At 40.0% G+C, this 19,333-nt stretch overlaps 1 non-coding gene across 1 annotated transcript; it reads right to left on the bottom strand.

The window, feature by feature from the left end:
- Nucleotides 1-7,048: 7,048 nt before the first annotated feature.
- Nucleotides 7,049-7,156, bottom strand: LOC141125014 (U6 spliceosomal RNA). Its single transcript, XR_012241319.1, has one exon. It is a non-coding gene; the product is annotated as a U6 spliceosomal RNA (small nuclear RNA).
- Between the last annotated feature and the right edge of the window lie 12,177 nt (nt 7,157-19,333).

The following is a 19,333-nucleotide window of genomic DNA, read 5'->3' as shown; positions in this document are numbered from 1 at the left end:
AAACAATTGCCATTAGTGTTTCTTGCCGAAAAGAATGTCCATCTAGAAGTTTGTTAAACGTTTCAGTGAGAATGGGAGAGAGTATTTCTGAGAATGTTTTATAGTATAAAGCCGAGTAGCCGTCTGGGCCTGGTCTTTTGTTAAGTTTTAGGTCTTTTATGGCGTTAGCAACTTCATCTATAGTTATAGGCTCATCCAAACTGCTTTTTTGATTCTGAGATAACTCAGGTAAGGTTATTTTTGAGAAGAAAGATTCAGCCTCTGTAGGATTAAATTCATTGTTTGTCTTATATAAAGTTGCGAGATGTGAGTGAAATTTATGGACTATTTTAACTGGATTACAAGTGTAAACATTTTTTGATAATTTCAAACGTATTGGTTTGAAAGATTTGTTAGTTGAATTTAATGCCCGAGCCAAATATGTACCTGGTTTGTTTGTATTCATGTAGAAATTGTGTTTGGAGCGTTTGAGGGATTTATCAACTGACTCAGTGAGAAATAGATCGTATTCCAATCTAGATTTTTCCAGATGAGATTTTGTACTCTGAGATGGATTATCTTGAAATGATATGTAGGCTGCATTAAAATTGAGTTCTAGTTTTTTTGCTAGATTTTTGCGTTCCCGTTTAAATAGTGCCATTTGTCTTTGTATTGTACCACGCAAGACAGGCTTATGAGCTTCCCACAGTGTTATTGGGGAGATGTCTGTTGTATTATTAATTGATATGTATTCCTTTAAAGCTTGTTCAATGGCCATCTGATGTAGTGGGTGTTTGAGCATTATGTCCGGTAAGTACCACGTTGGGTCATGCGCTTTTGGTATGGCTGAGGCTATAGTAGTGTATACTGCATTATGGTCAGACCACGGAATCGGAATTATATCTGATGCAATAATTTCTGGTATCATTCCTATTGTTAGAAAAATATGATCTATTCTGGTGAAGGTTTGATGAGGGTGCGAGAAATAAGTGAATTTCTTTTTCATTGGGTTACTTTCTCTCCACGAATCTACCAGATTGTATTTGGAAAGAAGTTGAGAAAAAGGTAATCTAGAGGTTATTTTGGATGGTGTAAAAGGTGATTTATCTAGAAATGGGAGGAGGACCTGGTTCGAATCCCCACACATTATCACTGTTCCTATTTTGTGTGTATTAATCACTTGTAATATATGTGAGAGGAATGGTGTAGGTTGTTTGTTAGGAGCGTAGTAGGAAATCACCGTGATTGCTGTATCCATTATATAACCCATGAGTATCAGGTATCTACCTTCTGGGTCTTTAATTTCTGATGATAAGGTGAATGGTGTGGATCGGTGAAATGCAATTAGAGTTCCCCTTTGCTTGGTACAGGCAGAAGCCGTGTAAATTTGTTGATAAAAAGGAGAAATATATTTTGGAGTAGAATCTTTGGTGAAGTGTGTTTCTTGGAGGCATACTATGTGAGCCTTCTTGTTATGGAAAGTACGGAAGGCTTTGGTCCTTTTTTGAGGGACATTTATTCCCTGAACATTCAGGGAAAGTATATTCAGTGGTGCCATGGCAATAGATCAAATAGTTTTGACTTACTTTTTGTTATGCAGAGCTGACTGCGCAGATCAACCTGTGTGGACTGAAGAGATGAATAGATAGAAAAGAAACCAGTGAATTCTGGAGTAAAGAGTAAACAAAAAACATATGAGATTAGATGATACATTGTATAAATTATTTTTTGCAAGTAATCACAATTTACCCGTGAAAGAGAATAAATATCTCTCTCAGGGGAATAAGTGCCTTCGTCACACTCCCACATAATATGGTTGGGAGAATGAGGAGGGCTAATGGGGGTACACGGATCTTCCGCTTACAGGAGAGAAGTGCTATGTCAAAAGACTTAAAAATGATGTTTCATTAATTGGAGTGCAGAATATAGTTTTTGTTGAAATTATTTATTCCAGGGTGGTTGTATATGGTTAGTCTTGCCCTAGGCTAAATAATTCAGTTAGAAAGGTACTGTTAATAATTTTGGTATTGATGAAGATAGTTTGAATTATTTTGGGATTTTAACCCTTTTAGAGTAAACAATTACATATTTTATTCATATGCAACTGTTTAGATATGTTAACTCATAAAATTGAGGTTGTATTGCTTCAGATTAGAATAAACAAAAAGATAATTCTAGGAACTAGTTAGGTAATAATATATTTGTTTTAAGAAAAGATAGAAAAAGCTTCCATTACTTCTGGATTATTGAACATATTTGTCCTAAAAAGTAATAAATCTACTGTTATTACCTGATAATATATAACTGAACAAGAATTTCCTTATTTCACTTATATATTCTAAGGCTATATGAATCAGAAGTAATAAGAAATATAACTGGAATGTAACATGATCCCACACAGTGTGTGACTATCAGAATGCAGTTACATTCAGTTATAAATATAGGTTTTTTATAGAGAACCATCTCTTAGTATAATAAATGAAGAGATATCAGGAATTAGGATGTCAGTCCATTGAATCTTCTTGGTCCATGGATGATGTGGCATAACGGCCTCTTTTGTGAGAATGATGATTCCCATTTTGTTCTGAAATTTTCTGGGTGCTGCCTGAAGGTGAAGATGATGCCATTCTTCTCTGTGTGGGAGTGTTGCTGCTTGTGGGTTCTGTCAGATTTAATTTTAAAAGGGTTTGTTGTAGTTCATCTGCTGATCTGCTTCTGTAAATTGTACCTTGGTAGTTAAATCTGACTGAAAAGGGGAAGCCCCATTGATACATAATGTTGTGGCGTTGCAGTTCCATTAGTTGGGGTTTCATGGATCGTCTTTTAGTAATAGTAAGTTGGGATAGGTCAGCAAAAATTTGATAATTGTGTCCTTGAAAATTAAGTTCCTTTTTTTCTCTTGCAGCAATTAGTATTTGTTCTTTCGTTCTGTAATAATGAAATTTTGTGATTATATCACGTGGGGGTCCATCTTTCTTTTTGGCTGTGAGGGCTCTGTGTACTCTGTCCAGTTCTAAACGTTCAATAGGGATATCTGGCTTTAGTTCTTGTAATAGAGCAGTAATAGTAGATTGCAGGTCTGTCACAGTTTCAGGTATTCCCCTTATACGCAAGTTTGAACGTCTGGCTCTATTTTCGTAATCTTCGAGCTTAGTTTGAAGTATTAAATTCTCTTTTTTTAATTGTTCCAATTCTGTTATATTTTCTTGGGTTGTAATTTCAATTTCATCCATTTTTATTTCTAGGGCTGCGGTGCGGTTTTCCAGCTCTCTTATTTCTTTGGTTAGGCTTTTTGTTATTTGGTCTGAGGTTTGTTTTAAAGCCTTATGAAGCATCTTTTCAAATTGTAATAATGTTACTGAGGATGCTGAGGAGGCTTGTGGAGAAGTTTGTGAGAGGATTTGTTCTGTATCTGACTCAAATGGAGAGTCTTGCTGTGACATTTTCTGTCTGTGAGAGCGCCCTGATGCTGTATCTTGTGAGGTGACTGGAGCTGCTTCAGCTGCAGTGAGTGCCTGTGAGCTCTTTGTGAGGTGATTTTTATTTCTGCCACGGTTTCCTCCCAGTACCATATTTCCTGCCCAAACTTTCACAGTTTGTTCCCAGGGGCAAAAAGGTTCAAATGGATACCTTTTGAGCCTGCAGGCTCCGCTTTGTCCTTCTCTTCTCTCCTCAGCGGTGTGGAGCTCTAACAATGCATGTCTGCTCCGCTAGGCTCCGCCTCCTGCCCCCCATTTGAAGTTTTTTCAATTCCTTTTCAGAATGAAATGGATGAGGTTAGACTACAGGTTACTTATGCTTTTTTTTTAATAATTACCAGGTTTGAAGTTAAGGTACTTTATGCATATAGTGCAGTTTATATTGATGAGGTTTAAATCGACTGTCTGTAATAAGAGAAATTGAAAATTGGGGCTTAAACCTGATATTATCATACTATGTCAGTTAAAAAGCAAGTTTTGATATCCTGAAATGTTAGAGATCCAGTAAAGAGACAAGCTATGTTTACAACTCTGAAACAGTTCTCTTCTTCCATTATCTGTCTGCAGGAAACTCATCTAAATTTGTATACTTTAAGCTATCTAAAACATGCACAATTTAGTACGCAATATCATTCTACTTATACTACATATTCTAGAGGTGTTTCAATATTAATTGCAAATGATGTTGATTTTACCTGCAGACAGATACAAATGGACACTAGAGGTTGCTATATTTTTTTGTATTGCACTGTTGTGCAATGTTTAGAAAGCCATATGTATTAGCTAATATATATATATTCCACCCCCATATTCACCAGAGGTACTTAAAGGGTTTTTGCATTTTGTCTCTGATAAATCTGATAAATCTGATGTCCCCTTCTTATTAGTAGGACTTTAATAATTATCTTGACCCTTCTTTAGATAAATATGGTACAGTCAAGGATAAGGCGACTTCAGTTTGTACTCCCTTCGCTGGTTTTATTCGGGAGATAGTCCTCATGGATGTCTGGAGAATATTACACCCTCATGATAAACCCTTCTCATGTTTTTCCAGCACCCATGGGGCCTTATGCAGAATAGACCTGGCGTTAGTTACTTTTGCTATGCTACCTGTGATATCTGAGCGACCTATGCGGCTAGGGGGTTATCATATCAATCTCCGTTTGTTCTTAAGTTAATCTTGTATTCATCTCAGACTTGCACTTTTTGGAAAGTGAACCCTTATTGGTTTGAACTTTTTCCATCAAGATATTCTATCTGACATATCTGCCTATGGTACTGTGGACAAGCCTTCTGTTTCACTGCAGGTTTACTGGGACTATTTAAAAGCCTATATTACAGGCTTATTTATTTCTCAAATTTCAAAAATAAAAAATAAATCTAAGGCTTGGGATGTTGCTGAAGAGGTCCTGCAGGCTGTATGTGAATGTATACATTTTTAAAAGGTTATTATAAGGATGTGTGCTGTGTAAGTGGAAAAAAAAAAAAGAAAAAAAATATTAAAAAAAAAAAAGTTATATATGTAAAAAAAAACAGGAAACAGGAAATGAGAAAAAAGTTTGAGTGGCTTCACAGAGGACCTACCTTGCATGTGTAAAGAACAATGTGAAACCAGTAATGTGGTGTCTCTCTCATGGTGAAGGATTGAAGAATGATTTCCCGGCCAAACCCCAGCTGATATACAGGGCCGCCATCAGGGGGCTACAGGCAACACACTTGTAAGGGGCCCGAGCGTCCCAAGGGGCCCGCCGTATAGCAGCTAAATGAATGAAACTGTTAGCACAGCAGGCAGCCGCTGGCCGCGCGGTGCCCGCTATAGGGAATAGCACATACACAAGAAGCCGCCGCCTGTCTCCTCCTCTTTGTGTTCCTCCCTCCCCTGATCCTGCACTCGCTCTGCTTCCTTCACTGTTGAGGCGGAGCCTGCTGCTAGGTTACTAGTTTTGTAATTAGAAGGGCGGGGTGGGACTTGGGGAGGGGGTGTGGTCAGTGTCGTCAGTGGTGGGAGTGGACACAGCCCTCTCGGTGCATGCATTACAGATGCGAGACAGAGAACAGCATGAAGGGTAAGTCACCAGTGTGCAGTGGCATTCTGCTGTAGATTGGAGTGGACCAGTGAAAATGGATGAGGATGATTTTGGGTGGGGATGAGAGTTACATTGTGGAGAGGCTCTTCACAATCCTCATCCATTTTCACAATGTAACTCTCAGTGACAGCCCGTCCATTAGGGGCCCCGACCCCCTATCCATACATCCGGCCCCCTAATCTACATGCAGAGTGCCGGAAGCATGGATTCCAATGGGGGATTTTGAAGCCCATCATTAGAGTCAGAGGCTCTAATAGGCTTCAAAATAGTGTGGGCTCAGGGAGCAGAGCACTGCGTCCGAAGCCCACCCAGGTGTGGGACAATAGCGAATGAATATTCGCTATTGTAACACTGATTCTTCTCCCAGCCAATCAGGAAGTGGGTCATGAGACCCATTTCCTGATTGGCCAAAAGGATAAGCAATCCCATTGGCTGAGGAGGGAGGAGACGCACGGCGTAGGACGAAACACTGACCCACCAGCCGCCAAGTCCGATCCTCGGGCCCCTCCATGCAGAGTGCTGACAGCTCCTCCTGTGGCTGCGGAAGAAAGGAGCACACGCCGAACGGCCCTGTGACACCTTGGACACCTCATTAATCCACACCGACATCGATCCCACCTGCTGCCGACCTCATCTGGAATCCCTGGGCATAAAGCCTGCACAGAGCCCCCTATTATCTCCAACACAGGGTAGGAGAGCCGAGGTGGGGAGGTGGTGACTGGTCGGTGGTGTCGTGCTGGAGCAATGGGGGGGTCAGGTCCATCTCCCGCCCCCCCCAGCTATAGAGCACCAGTCGCCACTGAACTCCATTATCTTCATCCCCACCCAGAATCATCCATCCCTCTCCACAATGTGTCCCCATCCCCGCCCTGAATCATCCATCCTTTCCTGGAGAGGGATGTGGATAATTCAGGGTGGGTATGAGGATACACTGGGATAAAAGTGTTAAAAAGTGGGTGCACCGAAGGACTCGGTGGGATGACCAGTGGGCAGGCTCTGGGGAATGTTGGCGGTCAGGCCAGGGGGGGCCCAGGCCTATAGCGGTGTAAGGGGCCCCAAAATTTCTGATGTCTTCCCTGCTGATATACCCGAGATCCAGGGCGGGTCCCCACCTGCATCATACTACACTCTGTGGGCTGAATTGGGCAAAGACACAGATCACACGTCCAGCAGGACTGCCGGACACGGATCCGCACCCGCCCGCCCTAAAGCGTAAGATGGATACAAAGCGAAGAGGTTTTCTATTCATGTGATGCCAAGACAGTTCCACTTTTATACAGCATGTACTCAGTATACGTATAATTATGTATCATAATTGTATTCAGTGTATGTGTTCATGGTATATTTTTACCAATATGTCAGCCTTTGTATATGGTTATGTTTATGTATTGAAAACATTATCATGCATCTCTAGAGCACGGAATTGCTTTTGATACAATAAAGGTTTTATAATATATTACGCCATACACTAATTTTTGCAGCAATAAGCCTCATTTAAAGTCCCATTTTTTTCTTTGTTTCTATTTCAGAACTTTTATTTATTTATTAGGGACCACGCTAATCTTCTCTGTATCATTCTAATTTTAGTATAAGTCCTGCCGAAGTGATGACGCAGAAATTTTATTTTAAGGAAAAAAGCACTGTAGCTTGTTTGGGGGAAAATAATGGGTCTGCTTTATATAGAAGTATGAGAAGTGGAGCAATGGAAAACTTTGAAGTAAATGCAGAGATGTTTCACATAGTAACCAGCTAGCCTTAGATTCTTAATCTCTTCTAAGATTAAAATAAATAAACTGTTATGGCAACAGCTTTGATTTTTGCAAACTATGATGGGGTTCCACAATTTCTCTGGATTGTTGGCAGTTGCATCTCTTTTATTTATACCTTTTGTCTTGGCAAAAATATGAGTTCACAGCAATGATTGTAATGATTAGCATATCATGCGTGCTGCGTGCATCATCTCCATGTTACTTTCCAATAGATCAAGACAGCTGATTGATCTATTTTAAGCCCTTTCAACACAATCTTCTTTGTTAACAAAAATGCGGTACAATAAAGTGATAGAAAATAGCATTTGACATGTTGCACACAAGAACAATTATGCAGGTAATTTTAGAGTGTGACAATAATTGTAAGGGCTTTCTACACCCTGCAATATGTTATCTAGAGCTTTGATCTTTTTTTCCATGTGAATGCTTTCAAGTCAGCTTGGAACACACAACTGATTTAGACAGTTGTACAAACACGTTTAGTAAGGAAACAAATACTGTAGTGAGTATATGATACTGGGCTGTATAAACCTGCATGCCTTGAATTTAGTATATTAAATATATTAAATATTATTTATATAAATGCTAAAGTATTATTTCAGGATTTTCAATTTTATTTAATGTCATTAAAGTTGTTTGGTGTAAAAATGTTATACATTACAAACTATTGATAGTATTATAGTTCCTTCAACCTAAAGTATTTGTAAAGGCAAACATTTTATTTTAGTTTTAGTATAGTAGAGAAGGGTGAGACTAGTTGGCCAAGTTTTTATTGCTGTCTGTGTCTCTGCTGGGGAGATTCACCCCTCTATTTGTCCTGATAATCATTGTCACCAGGACAGAATGTAATGGGAAAGTTTAAGTTGTCACCAAACATGGGGTGCTGTAAACCCCTTCAGCCTAGGTTCATACTGACAGCGGGAATGAAATTGTCTGAGTTCAGCTGAAGTCTCACGATTTCATTCCGGCATGTCAGTCCCGACTTCAGGGATGATTTCAGAGACATCTGTGTGGGTTTCTGCACAGATGTCTATTGAAATCGCACCCCAAAGTCGCCAAAAGTAGTACAGAATGGCACCAATTCGGACAGTGCTATTGCCCACAATAGCCGCCGATTTGGCATGCGATTTGACATGTCAAGTTGCATGCCAAATTGCTGCAATGTGAACCAGGGCTTAATGTGAGACCTGTTCTGCTGACAACTGAGAAGGGAACTCTAAATGAGAGAGGGGAGTTTTGGGACTTTAAATGAGGCACAATAAATGTGCCTCCATCCCTGGTTCAGGTAAACAAGAAACTAATGTGGGACTTTGAATGAGGCGATTGACTTGTGGAGGTAGAGTGGTTAGTAAACATTATTTATTTGTGACAATAGTGTGAAACACGTAAAAAAGTAATTTCATATATATACATACACATGCACACATGGCATGAACATAATGGATACATCGATACATATATGTCAGCTTGGCAGCACATGAAAAGTAATGGATAATTATTGATGAAATGGTATAAATACATACATGTACACATAGAAACAGCATTTGGCAATAAGGTGAATGATATACAGTAAATATTGAGAATGATTATTGTAGATATAGTACAAGATATTTCCTATTAACAGGCATTGGTACACCATATGCAACAGAGCTGCTGTAAAAACAAAGGAAGATACACATATACATTAATAATCACATAGTACTCAATACATTTTGAATGTATGAAGGTATATATGGGCCAGTGAATAGGTAATGAGCCAGACTTGACTGAACACCCCATGGAAACTTGACGCGTGTCATGGCTATAAGCCATTCATCAGGAGTTGGGTACAGAGATAAACTGTAAATACAAATGGGTATGTAGTATTAGGTAATAAATTCTACCAACAAGGGGAGAAAAGACCTCATGAGGAGAAAGAGATCTATACTCACAGGTCAGCTAAAGCACTGTGCTTGGCTAGCATCGAGGAAGATGGAACCCCAAACTGATTGTCTGTTCAGGAGCTGAGGCAAGGAACCCCATCCCAGTCATTCATCATGTTTTTTCACTTTTCACATTTTCTCACTTTTTTTTACATATTTCTTCACATATTTTATATATTTTTTTCAGAACACTATATTTGCAATCATCCCCACACATGTGGAATGTGACTATTAACGTGTATATGTAACTTCCTTTGTTTTTACAGCAGCTCTGTTGCATATGGTGTACCGATGCCTGTTAATAGGAAATATCTTGTACTATATCTACAGTTAATCATGTTTAATATTTATATCATTCACCTTATTGTCAAATGCTGTTTTTATGACATGTGTACATGTATGTATTTAAACCATTTCATCGATAATTATTCGTTACTTTTCATGTGCTGCCAAGCTGACATATACAGTATGTATTGATGTATCCATTATGTTCATGTCATGTGTGCATGTGTGTGTGTATATATATATATATGAAATTACTTTTTTACTTGTTTCATACTATTGTGACAAATAAATAGAGAGAAGAGAACTCTGTTTACTTTGGAGAGCTTTATTCTTATTTCCTATTGCACCTTCAGGACAGAAAGTGAAGGGAACAGGCAGCAAAATATAACCTAACAAGGATTTAACTTTTTTCCCACTCTACCTATAACTAAAACTTAAAAAAAATGGCATTACAGGCACTTTGTGGTTGATTTTCTGAAACTGGAGAGTGCAAAACCTGATGCAGCTCTGCATAGCAACCAATCGGCTTCCAGATTTTATTGTCAAAGCTTAATTGAACAAGCTAAAGTTAGAAGCTGATTGGTTATCATGTACAGCTGCACCAGATTTTGCACTCTCCAGATTAAGTAAATCAACCCTTTTATGTATCTTTACTTTTATGTTTCAATGCGTAGCTTACCTCTGACACCAATAGACAATAAATAAATTATATATTTCTCAGATGAATATTCTTCAATGTTATTTCTTACAAATATGAAAAGCCATTTAAAGTTTTTGCATTTCCAGTTTTTTTCAAAGCAATCTACTGAATTGGCTAGAACCAGCTCCTCTAATAATAGTTTTGTATTGTACTTTGATATTTTTAAATTACTAGATTGGGTGGTACTTCTATAAACTTCATAACAGACTTCTCCTATGATGTTCTTAATTTATACTTTATCTTTCTTTTATAATTATTGATCATGCTATAAGGTATATTTGCTCTTATAACTTTTTTTCAGTGCTTTCTAAAATTAGGTCTTTTTTTTCCTAAATGTGTTAATTGGTAAATGCAAATACTTGCACAATATTATATAGTAGTTAAAACATTTGCTGACTGAAACATATTAAAATAATTTAATTTCACTTTTTTATAATATAGTTATATTTTGTATTGGTTATTTGCACTTTATATAAAAATATGGAAAACATGAGTTACTATTGTAGGTTAAATTAAACAAGTCAAGACAGCTGAAAATAATATAAATATTCTTGCCAGTGGGAATATGTTAAATTAACAAATAACTATAGCCACCCTCTAGTGGAGAAACAAAATAAATGCTGATGGAGATAAACTAAACTGATAATCAGAGGAAAAATGTATTTTATTGCATACCTATTTAAATGATTATTTGCTTATTGTGTTTATTTGAGGTTATACGAATCCTCCTTCACAATCTCCTAACTTTTCTATATTTAAAAATGATTATTTAGTATTTAATCATTGACATAAAATATTGACATAGAAAATATCATCAAGTTAGATATGTTCAGTTAATTACTTTTCTGTATTTATTTTGTTACTTAGATCCATGAATTGTACCTGCGCTACCTCGAGAGACTTATTAAAGATTTAATGCAGACTAAACTATTACTTGAAAAAATACAGGGAGAGTGCTAGCAAATGACATTACTATAAAATATTAAACATTAATACATAATTGTGTATCTTAATTTTCATTTTTTTAATTCACTGTAACATTTATTTTATCACCTCATATTTCCATTACTAATCTGTAGCAATGATCCAAAATGAAACCATAATCTATGGAATGTTATATTTAGAATAAAGAATACTATAGAAGTTAATGTTTGGCTGTTTTTTCTGTCATGCATAGTGCGATGGACTCACCAGGGACAGAGGCTTTTGGAGGGGACTGAATGCTAGCTTCTTGCCTACCAACTATGGGCCCTGGCCTTTGAGGGAGCTACAAGCATTTAGGAAGATATTCTGTTATGTAATGCAAAAGGACATTATTAAGGAGGCCATGGTTGCCAGCTTGGGACTCAGTGGACAGATGTCAGTGAAAGGAATGCTGATTAATGAGATCTGGAAAGATGGGTCCTTCACCCAATAGTTTATTGTCTCATTAACACACCTTTGTCTCCTAGCAAACTATTGGGGGATGTATTTATACTTATGTGTATTGTAACTTGAATGAGGAGACGGCAAGTCTACCCTGAAAGGTCATATCTCTGAGTCACCAAGTCTGGGTAAATGATTAGTAGGGATGGGCCCTACGGACCCCTGTTCGGTTCGCACCAGAACTTCCGAACACTGCGAAAGTTCGGACCCGAATAACGAAACCCATTAAAGTCAATGGGACCCGAACATCAAAAATCAAAAGTGCCCATTTTGAAGGCTTATATGCAAGTAATTGGGCATACAATGGTTTTAGGGGTCCGGGTCCTGCCCTAGTAGTAGTATAGTCAGTGTTTATCTGGCGCTTCAGATGGAGTAATCCTTAGGGGTATAGTCTGTGGCTGTAATAGCTGGATGGTGATGTATCCATAGACAGAGGTATTAAGGGTAAAAAGAAAGGCAGCCATCTTTCAGAGTGTGTCCAGAACTCTGCAAGACATGTAAGGAAAAAACAGGGAGGGGGAGGTGCCGACCTGAGTTTAGTTTTAAAATGATGATTTTAATAGGATAAGATTAAAAACACTTACAAGTTGATAGAAGATACATGCTTGTCAAAGTAAAGTGCAGTCCTGGCATTCCACATGGCTCTATGGGTCCCACCGCTGTTCCGGATAGCTGGAAAGGACTGAGCAACTGGCTGGAATGTATCACAGGAGCAAAGGAACCAAGCAGCTCCACACAGACCAGCATGGACCGTGGAACAGGAAGTGATGTCACCGGGCTGCAGTGATGAAAGGCTACGCGCTCGGAGCTGACTGCTCCTTCTATTGGCCTGCTGCCCTCTAGAGGAGGACAGCTATATATATACACAATGAGGAGCCTGTGGGTGTGGCCGTGGAACTGGAACTTCCAGCAGACCAATCAGTAAACAATAAATTATAGCAAGGGGCAAGGTGAAGCAGCGGTTAACAGTCTCGGATTGACAAAAAAAAAATAATAATAATATATATATATATATATATATATATATATATATAAAAGAAAAACATTTAAAAACTGATACACATGTAAATATTTGAAGCATAACTCTCTTCTATATTCATAGAAGCCTATTGAAGAGTTTAACGATGTATAAAAGGCCAAGCAATTAAAATAGAAAAAAAGGGGGGTTAGTATGCATGTGAACATGAAGAGGTGATGGAGGGAGGGGAACAGGTTGTAGTGTAAAGAATTAATAGTAATTAATAGTAATAATGAACAGTAAAGATAAAGTTGGTGCTGTGTTCCCCCTAATTAGTATACAAGGGATGTATATGTGTGTGTCCCCTCATGGTGTGGGCACCAAGTGGGGTGCACCTAGTGATGGATCATGCAACATGCATATATGCCTGCACATACACATATACATATATACATACACACATACATACACACACGCACACACACACACACGCACACACATACATATATACATACACACACATATATATATATATATATATATATATATATATATAATATTAATGTAATATATTTACTATAGCACTCCCGACCGGTAGAGCAGAGACAGACCTATTTGTGAGGGGGAGAGACAGGGGTAAGGGGAAGGGATGAAGGGGGGGAGAAACAAACCAGAAATGGGCGTTGATCTAGGACTCTCAACTTGGGACTCTCTTTCACCTTTGTAGCGGACCCCGACAAACTAGCATTCTTGGATCTAGAACTCTACCACAGTGGCACACAAATAGATGCCACCAACTATGTGAAACCCACTGCAGGAAACTAATACATACACTACCAGAGTTGCCACCACCCCAGATGGAAAAACAATATCCCCAAGAGCCAGTTCCACAGGATTCTACGCAATTGTACCAGAGATGAGGATTAACCCAAAAATTTCTGGACAAGGGATGCCCCCTAGCTCTCGTAGATGATGCTTTCCATCAGGATCAGGCTAAACCGACACCTAAACCCAACATGCCAGAAGGGCTCCAGCCAACAAGGTTTACCACCCAGTTCCATGACCGCTACAGACAAATGGAAAAAATCTTTATCAAGAACTGGCCCATCCTGCTGGAAGATCCTTTCTGGGTTTCATCCTAACATCCAAAGCCAAAGTTTCCTACCACAAGACCAAAAATATCAAGAGCTGAATTGCGCCAAGTAAAATCCGCAAACCCAAGCCAGGTCCTACCACCTACACCCCCCTGATCCCATTAGTGGGCATGTTTTAATGCAAGAAAAAATTATGCATGATGTGTAAATTTGTCCAGCATGGACAAAAAAGTTTCTCTACAAAAGGAAAAACTTACCCTATAAAAGAGTTTCACAATTGCTCCAGTGATCATGTAGTATACTGTCTGACCTATCCTTGTGGCCTCCTATATGTTGGCAGAACCATCCGTCCCCTCCACCAACGGTTTGTCAAGCACAGGCGGTTCATCAAACAGGGATATGATGAGCACAGTGTGCCAAGACATTTTTTGACTGAACATCAAAATTCCGCCGAAGTCCTGAAGGTGTGGGTCATAGAGGCCATCTCTGGAGGTTTGCCTGCTGCGGAGCAGTTCAAACGACTCTGCCAGCGGGAGACTTTCTGGATATATTCCCTGAATTCCCTCTCGCCAGGGGGACTCAATGAGAAGTTAGATGCATACACCTTATTATAACAGATCAGTGCCCATTTCTGGTTTGTTTCTCCCCCCTCCTTCCTCCCTCCCCCCCCCCCCCCCACAAACAGGTCTGTCTCTGCTCTACCGGTCGGGAGTGGTATAGTAGGGTGAGAAGGTGGTGGTCGCTTCCCAGCAGCATATCAGGATACAGGGGGAGAAGGGAGAGGGGATGTTCTAGTTACAGGTGTATTGTTAGAGTAATATGAGCAGGAGGGGGGAACCTCCTCTTCAACTGTATATAAGACTGGATTCTTGTTCTAATAAACAGTCCATGTTCAGCAAGCAAACGAGTATTGTCTTGTTTTGTTGGTTGTTAGCAGTGGTTGGAATATCTGATATCTATATTCAGACTGGGAGGAAGCGGTATATGACGAAAGCACTCAAGCGGAATGTGGGACGTTTTGTTACACAAAGTAACATATAGCATTTTTTTTTTATTGTTAACTTTAACAATTAAATAGTCTGCGCTGATTTGCAAATACTGTGAACGCCCTACATATGGCATTAGTTTACAAAAAAAAGTGAAGAGGAAAAGTTATAAAACACAGTCCCAAAATTGAGGTCTTCAACCGTATTTAATAAAGTGTATCTTATTTGCAAAGTGGGGCATGTATACTACTGGTACTCAGGCTCTGTGTTTTGGTTTTCATTGTGGAAGAAGGGCTTCTACTGGTGTTGTCTGCTGTGGTAGGCACTGGAGGGACAAGCTGGGGTAGTCTGTAACTAGAAATATTAGCTTTTTGGAGTTTTAGTAGCTGGGTTGTGAGGATAGTTGCTTCGTGATAAAGCACTGACTCTCTCTGTAGGAAGAACAGTAGCTATCATTGGATGAAAATTAAAGATATGCACATAGGGCTTCTTTAAAACACTGATAGGCTCAGGCCATACATCTCACAAGTGCCTCCCATCACATCTTTTTATTCTCCCAAAACAAAAAATCATGGTAATACCAAATATAGAGATAAAGAGAGATACTGGTCTTTTGTAAATACAAGAATACAAGTAGTTTTCTCTCTCTCTCTCCCACTACATTATGAGGTGGTATCAAAAAGTTTTGAGACTAGTTTTGTAATACGCCAAAAGATGGCAACACAAGGCGTCATGCACAGTCACAGGAAGCACCGAACTTCATAAGTCAGTGTGCCAAAAGACATCATCCTGTGTACATCAGGAGCTGTGCAGCTGGTGCTATCATGACCATGTGTTTTACCACATCTGCTATTTCATCATGGACAGCAAGTTAGAACAAAGAGCAAATGTGAAATTCTGCGTGAAATTGGGCAAATCTGCCACAGAGACATTTGACATCATTCAGGAAGTTTACGGAGCTGCTGCATTGAGTTGTTTGAGGTGTTTTGAGTGGCACATGCGCTTTAAGAGTGGAAGAACGACGAGAGATCAGGAAGACCTTTAACAAGCTCAACCCCCAAAAATGTTGAAACCATTCAGCAACTTGTTCATGATGATCATCAGAGAACAATCAACAACACTGCTGCCATTGTTGGTTTGTCATACGGAACAGTCCAGGCAATCCTCACGTGTGATTTGAATATGCGCCGTGTTGCTGCCAAGTTCGTCCCCGCCGCACACTGACGGAGTTCTTGGCAGACTTTGATGCAGTGTTCCTTCTGCTTCTGGGTCAGCAGCCTGGGGCACCTGAAACTTAAAACACTGTTACATAGTTACATAATAGGTGAGGTTGAAAAAAGACACAAGTCCATCAAGTCCAACCTTTGTGTGTGATTAGGTGTCAGTATTACATTGTATATCCCTGTATGTTGTGGTCATTCAGGTGCTTGTCTAATAGTTTTTTGAAACTATCCATGCTCCCTGCTGAAACCACCACCTGTGGAAGGGAATTCCACATCCTTGCCGCATTTACAGTAAAGAACCCTCTACACAGTTTAAGGCTGAATCTAATTTTAATGAGTGGCAATGTGTCTTATTAAACTCCCTTCTGCAGAAAAGTTTTATCCCTATTGTGGGGTCACCAGTTTGGTATTTGTAAATTGAAATCATATCCGCTCTCAAGTGTCTCTTCTCCAGAGAGAATAAGTTCAGTGCTCACAACCTTTCTTCATAACGAATATTCTCCAGTCCCTTTATTAGCTTTGTTGTTCTCTGTACTTGCTCTATTTCCAGTACATCCTTCTTGAGGACTGGTGCCCAGAACTGGACAGTTCTCTTGAGTTAATCCCCTTTTTAATGCATGCCAATATTCTGTTTGCTTTGTTAGCAGCAGCTTGGCATTGCATGCCATTGCTGAGCCTGTCATCTACTAGGACCCCCAGGTCCTTTTCCATTGCCTACTTTAACAGACCTCAGATATCAGTGACCCAGTATTCAAATTGTAATTTTAGTGCCTGCATTTACTGTACATTCAAGAGCTCTAGCAGACTAAGGGCCCTTTTACACAAGCTGTCCGATCTGGTCCGCCTGTCAGTTTTTCAGGGGGACCTGATCGGATCTTGCACTGTCCGCTGACATCCGCTGCTATCCAATCCTGTCCAGACAGATGGTGGCCCATACCAGATATGATTGGATGAAAACGGACGGGTGTTCCGTTTTTATCTGATTTCTCCATAGAGGAGAGCGGGACTGGGTCCGTCTGTGCTCTGCACAGTGATCGGAGATGAATCTGTCATCCGCCTGCTCAGCTGGGATCAGCGGAGCGATCCCCCACTAAGCATGCGGAGTCCGTAAGGGCCCTTTCACACTTGTGTGACTTTTCCTGTGACTGAGGACATTAGAGTCGCATGACCCCATGATTCCCAATGATAACCATTCATATCTGTGAGACTTCAAGTCCCACCGACTTCAAAGTAGTCACTGTACTGGTCTGACGTTGATGTGAGTTGAGGTCCATAGACCTCAAATTTACACATGCATTCCGTAAAATCGCATAAAAAATGGCACGACTTTCAAGTTGCAGCAGTGTAAGGCTCCATTCACACCTTGGCGATTCGTTTTGCAGGCGGAATCGCCGTGATTCTGCTCACGATTCGGAAACGCCACAAATCACAGGACGCCCTTGTGATCCCCTCTATTTTGAATGGCATCAAATGGCGGTGTGATTTTGCCATGATTGCATTTGGCGAATCGCAGTAAAATCGCGGTAAGGCCTGGTTCACACTTATGCATTTTTTTGTACGTTTTCAGTTTTGCAGAAACACACTACAGTCTATTTAATATATAAACAGGGCCTAAGGATAAATCCAAGGAAAAAAACAAGCTTACTAGCCCACTGACAAACGAATCAACCTGTCTAACAGTATACGTTAAAAACAGGGGTTTAGTCTGCGCACATTTGCAAATGCATGCGTAAGCTACAGAGCTTCGCCAAGGCACCCTGATATCTGTAGTACCTATCACTAATTAATGAGTGACCCCACAGTGGAGGCACATGCATTCTGATGGATTGGTGGAGGGCAGATGGTCTGAAGGGGAGCCCCACCCCTTCTTAAAAGGTACAGGAGCACACTGCCTGACCAATACACAGTGATACAAAAAAAGGTGACCACTGCCCCACCTATAGCTGGTCATTGCAGTAAGCAGCCTTGGAGGGCACGTAAGCTATAAACACAGTCTATTTAACATGATTTCCTATGAATGTAGTTCACATCTGTGCATTTTATGGAAACGGCCAGGGACTTTTTTCTGGTTCTTGGTTCCATAGACTTCAATGGATCAAAAGCGTGTATTGAAAAACGCAAAATGCACCTGCAATATGCAAACTGCAACCTGCATAGGTGTGAATCAGGCCTAAAAATGAGCAAGCAGAATCGAGGAAATCCCCACGCCCAAAAGAAGTACAAAACAGAACGCCAAGGTGTAAATGGAGCCTGAAAGATGGAGGATCTTGTGTGAAAGGGGCCTAAGGCTTCATTCACACCTTGGCATTATGTTTTGCGGGCAGAATCACTTGTAATTGTTTTGGGCGCCGGGCGTCCCACAATTCTGTTTGCGCTTTTTTACTGAGATTTTGCCACGATTCATCTGACGACAATCGCGGCAACAATTTGGTGCCATTCAAAATAGTGGGGATCGTTCGGTACATTCTGTGGAAAGAAGAATGCACTGGTAAGCTCAGCAACATAAAAAGACCTGGATGTCCACGGAAGACAGCAGTGGTGGATGATCGCAGGCTCCTCTCTATGGTAAAGAAAAACTCATTCACAACATCCAGACAAGTGAAGGACACTCTCCTGGAGGTGGACGTATCATTGTCAAAGTCTACAATTAAGAGTGAAGACTTCACTAGAGCAAATACAGAGGGTTCACCACAAGGTGCAAACCATTCATAAGTCTGAAGAATAGAAAAGCCAGATTAGACTTTGCCAAAAACATCTAAAAAAGCCATACCAGTTCTGGAAATGCATTCTTTGGACCGATGAAACTAAGATTAAACTGTACCAGAATGACGGGGGAAAAAAAAGTGTGGAGAAGGCTTGGCACAGCTCATGATCCAAAGCATACAATGTCATCTGTAAAACATGGTGGAGGTAGTGTGATGGCATGCATGGCTTCCAGTGGCACTGGGTCATTGGTGTTTATTGATGATGTGACAGAAGACAGAAGCAGCCAGATTATTTCTGCAGTGTTTAGAGATATACTGTCAGCCCAGATTCAGACAAATGCTGCAAAGTTATTTGGATGGGGCTTCACAGTACAGATGGACAATGATGCAAAACACAGTGCAAAAGCAACTCAGGAGATTTTGAAGGAAAAGAAGTGGAATATTCTGCAATGGCCGAGTCAATCACCTGATTTCACCCAATTGAGCATACATTTCACTTGCTGAAGACAAGACTATAGGCAGAAAGACCCACAAACAAACAACGACTGAAGACAGCTGCAGTTAGAGCCTGGCAAAGCATCAGAAAGGAGGAAACACGGTCTTTGGTAATGTCTATGGGTTCCAGACTTCAGGCATTCATTGCCAGTAAAGGATTCTCAACAAAATGTTAAAAATTAACATTTTATTTATGATTATATTCATTTGTCCAATTACATTTGAG

Source organism: Aquarana catesbeiana, linkage group LG01 (genome assembly GCF_042186555.1).
Source record: "Aquarana catesbeiana isolate 2022-GZ linkage group LG01, ASM4218655v1, whole genome shotgun sequence".
Lineage (NCBI taxonomy): Eukaryota > Metazoa > Chordata > Amphibia > Anura > Ranidae > Aquarana > Aquarana catesbeiana.
This window is presented reverse-complemented; position numbering and strand designations above follow the sequence as displayed.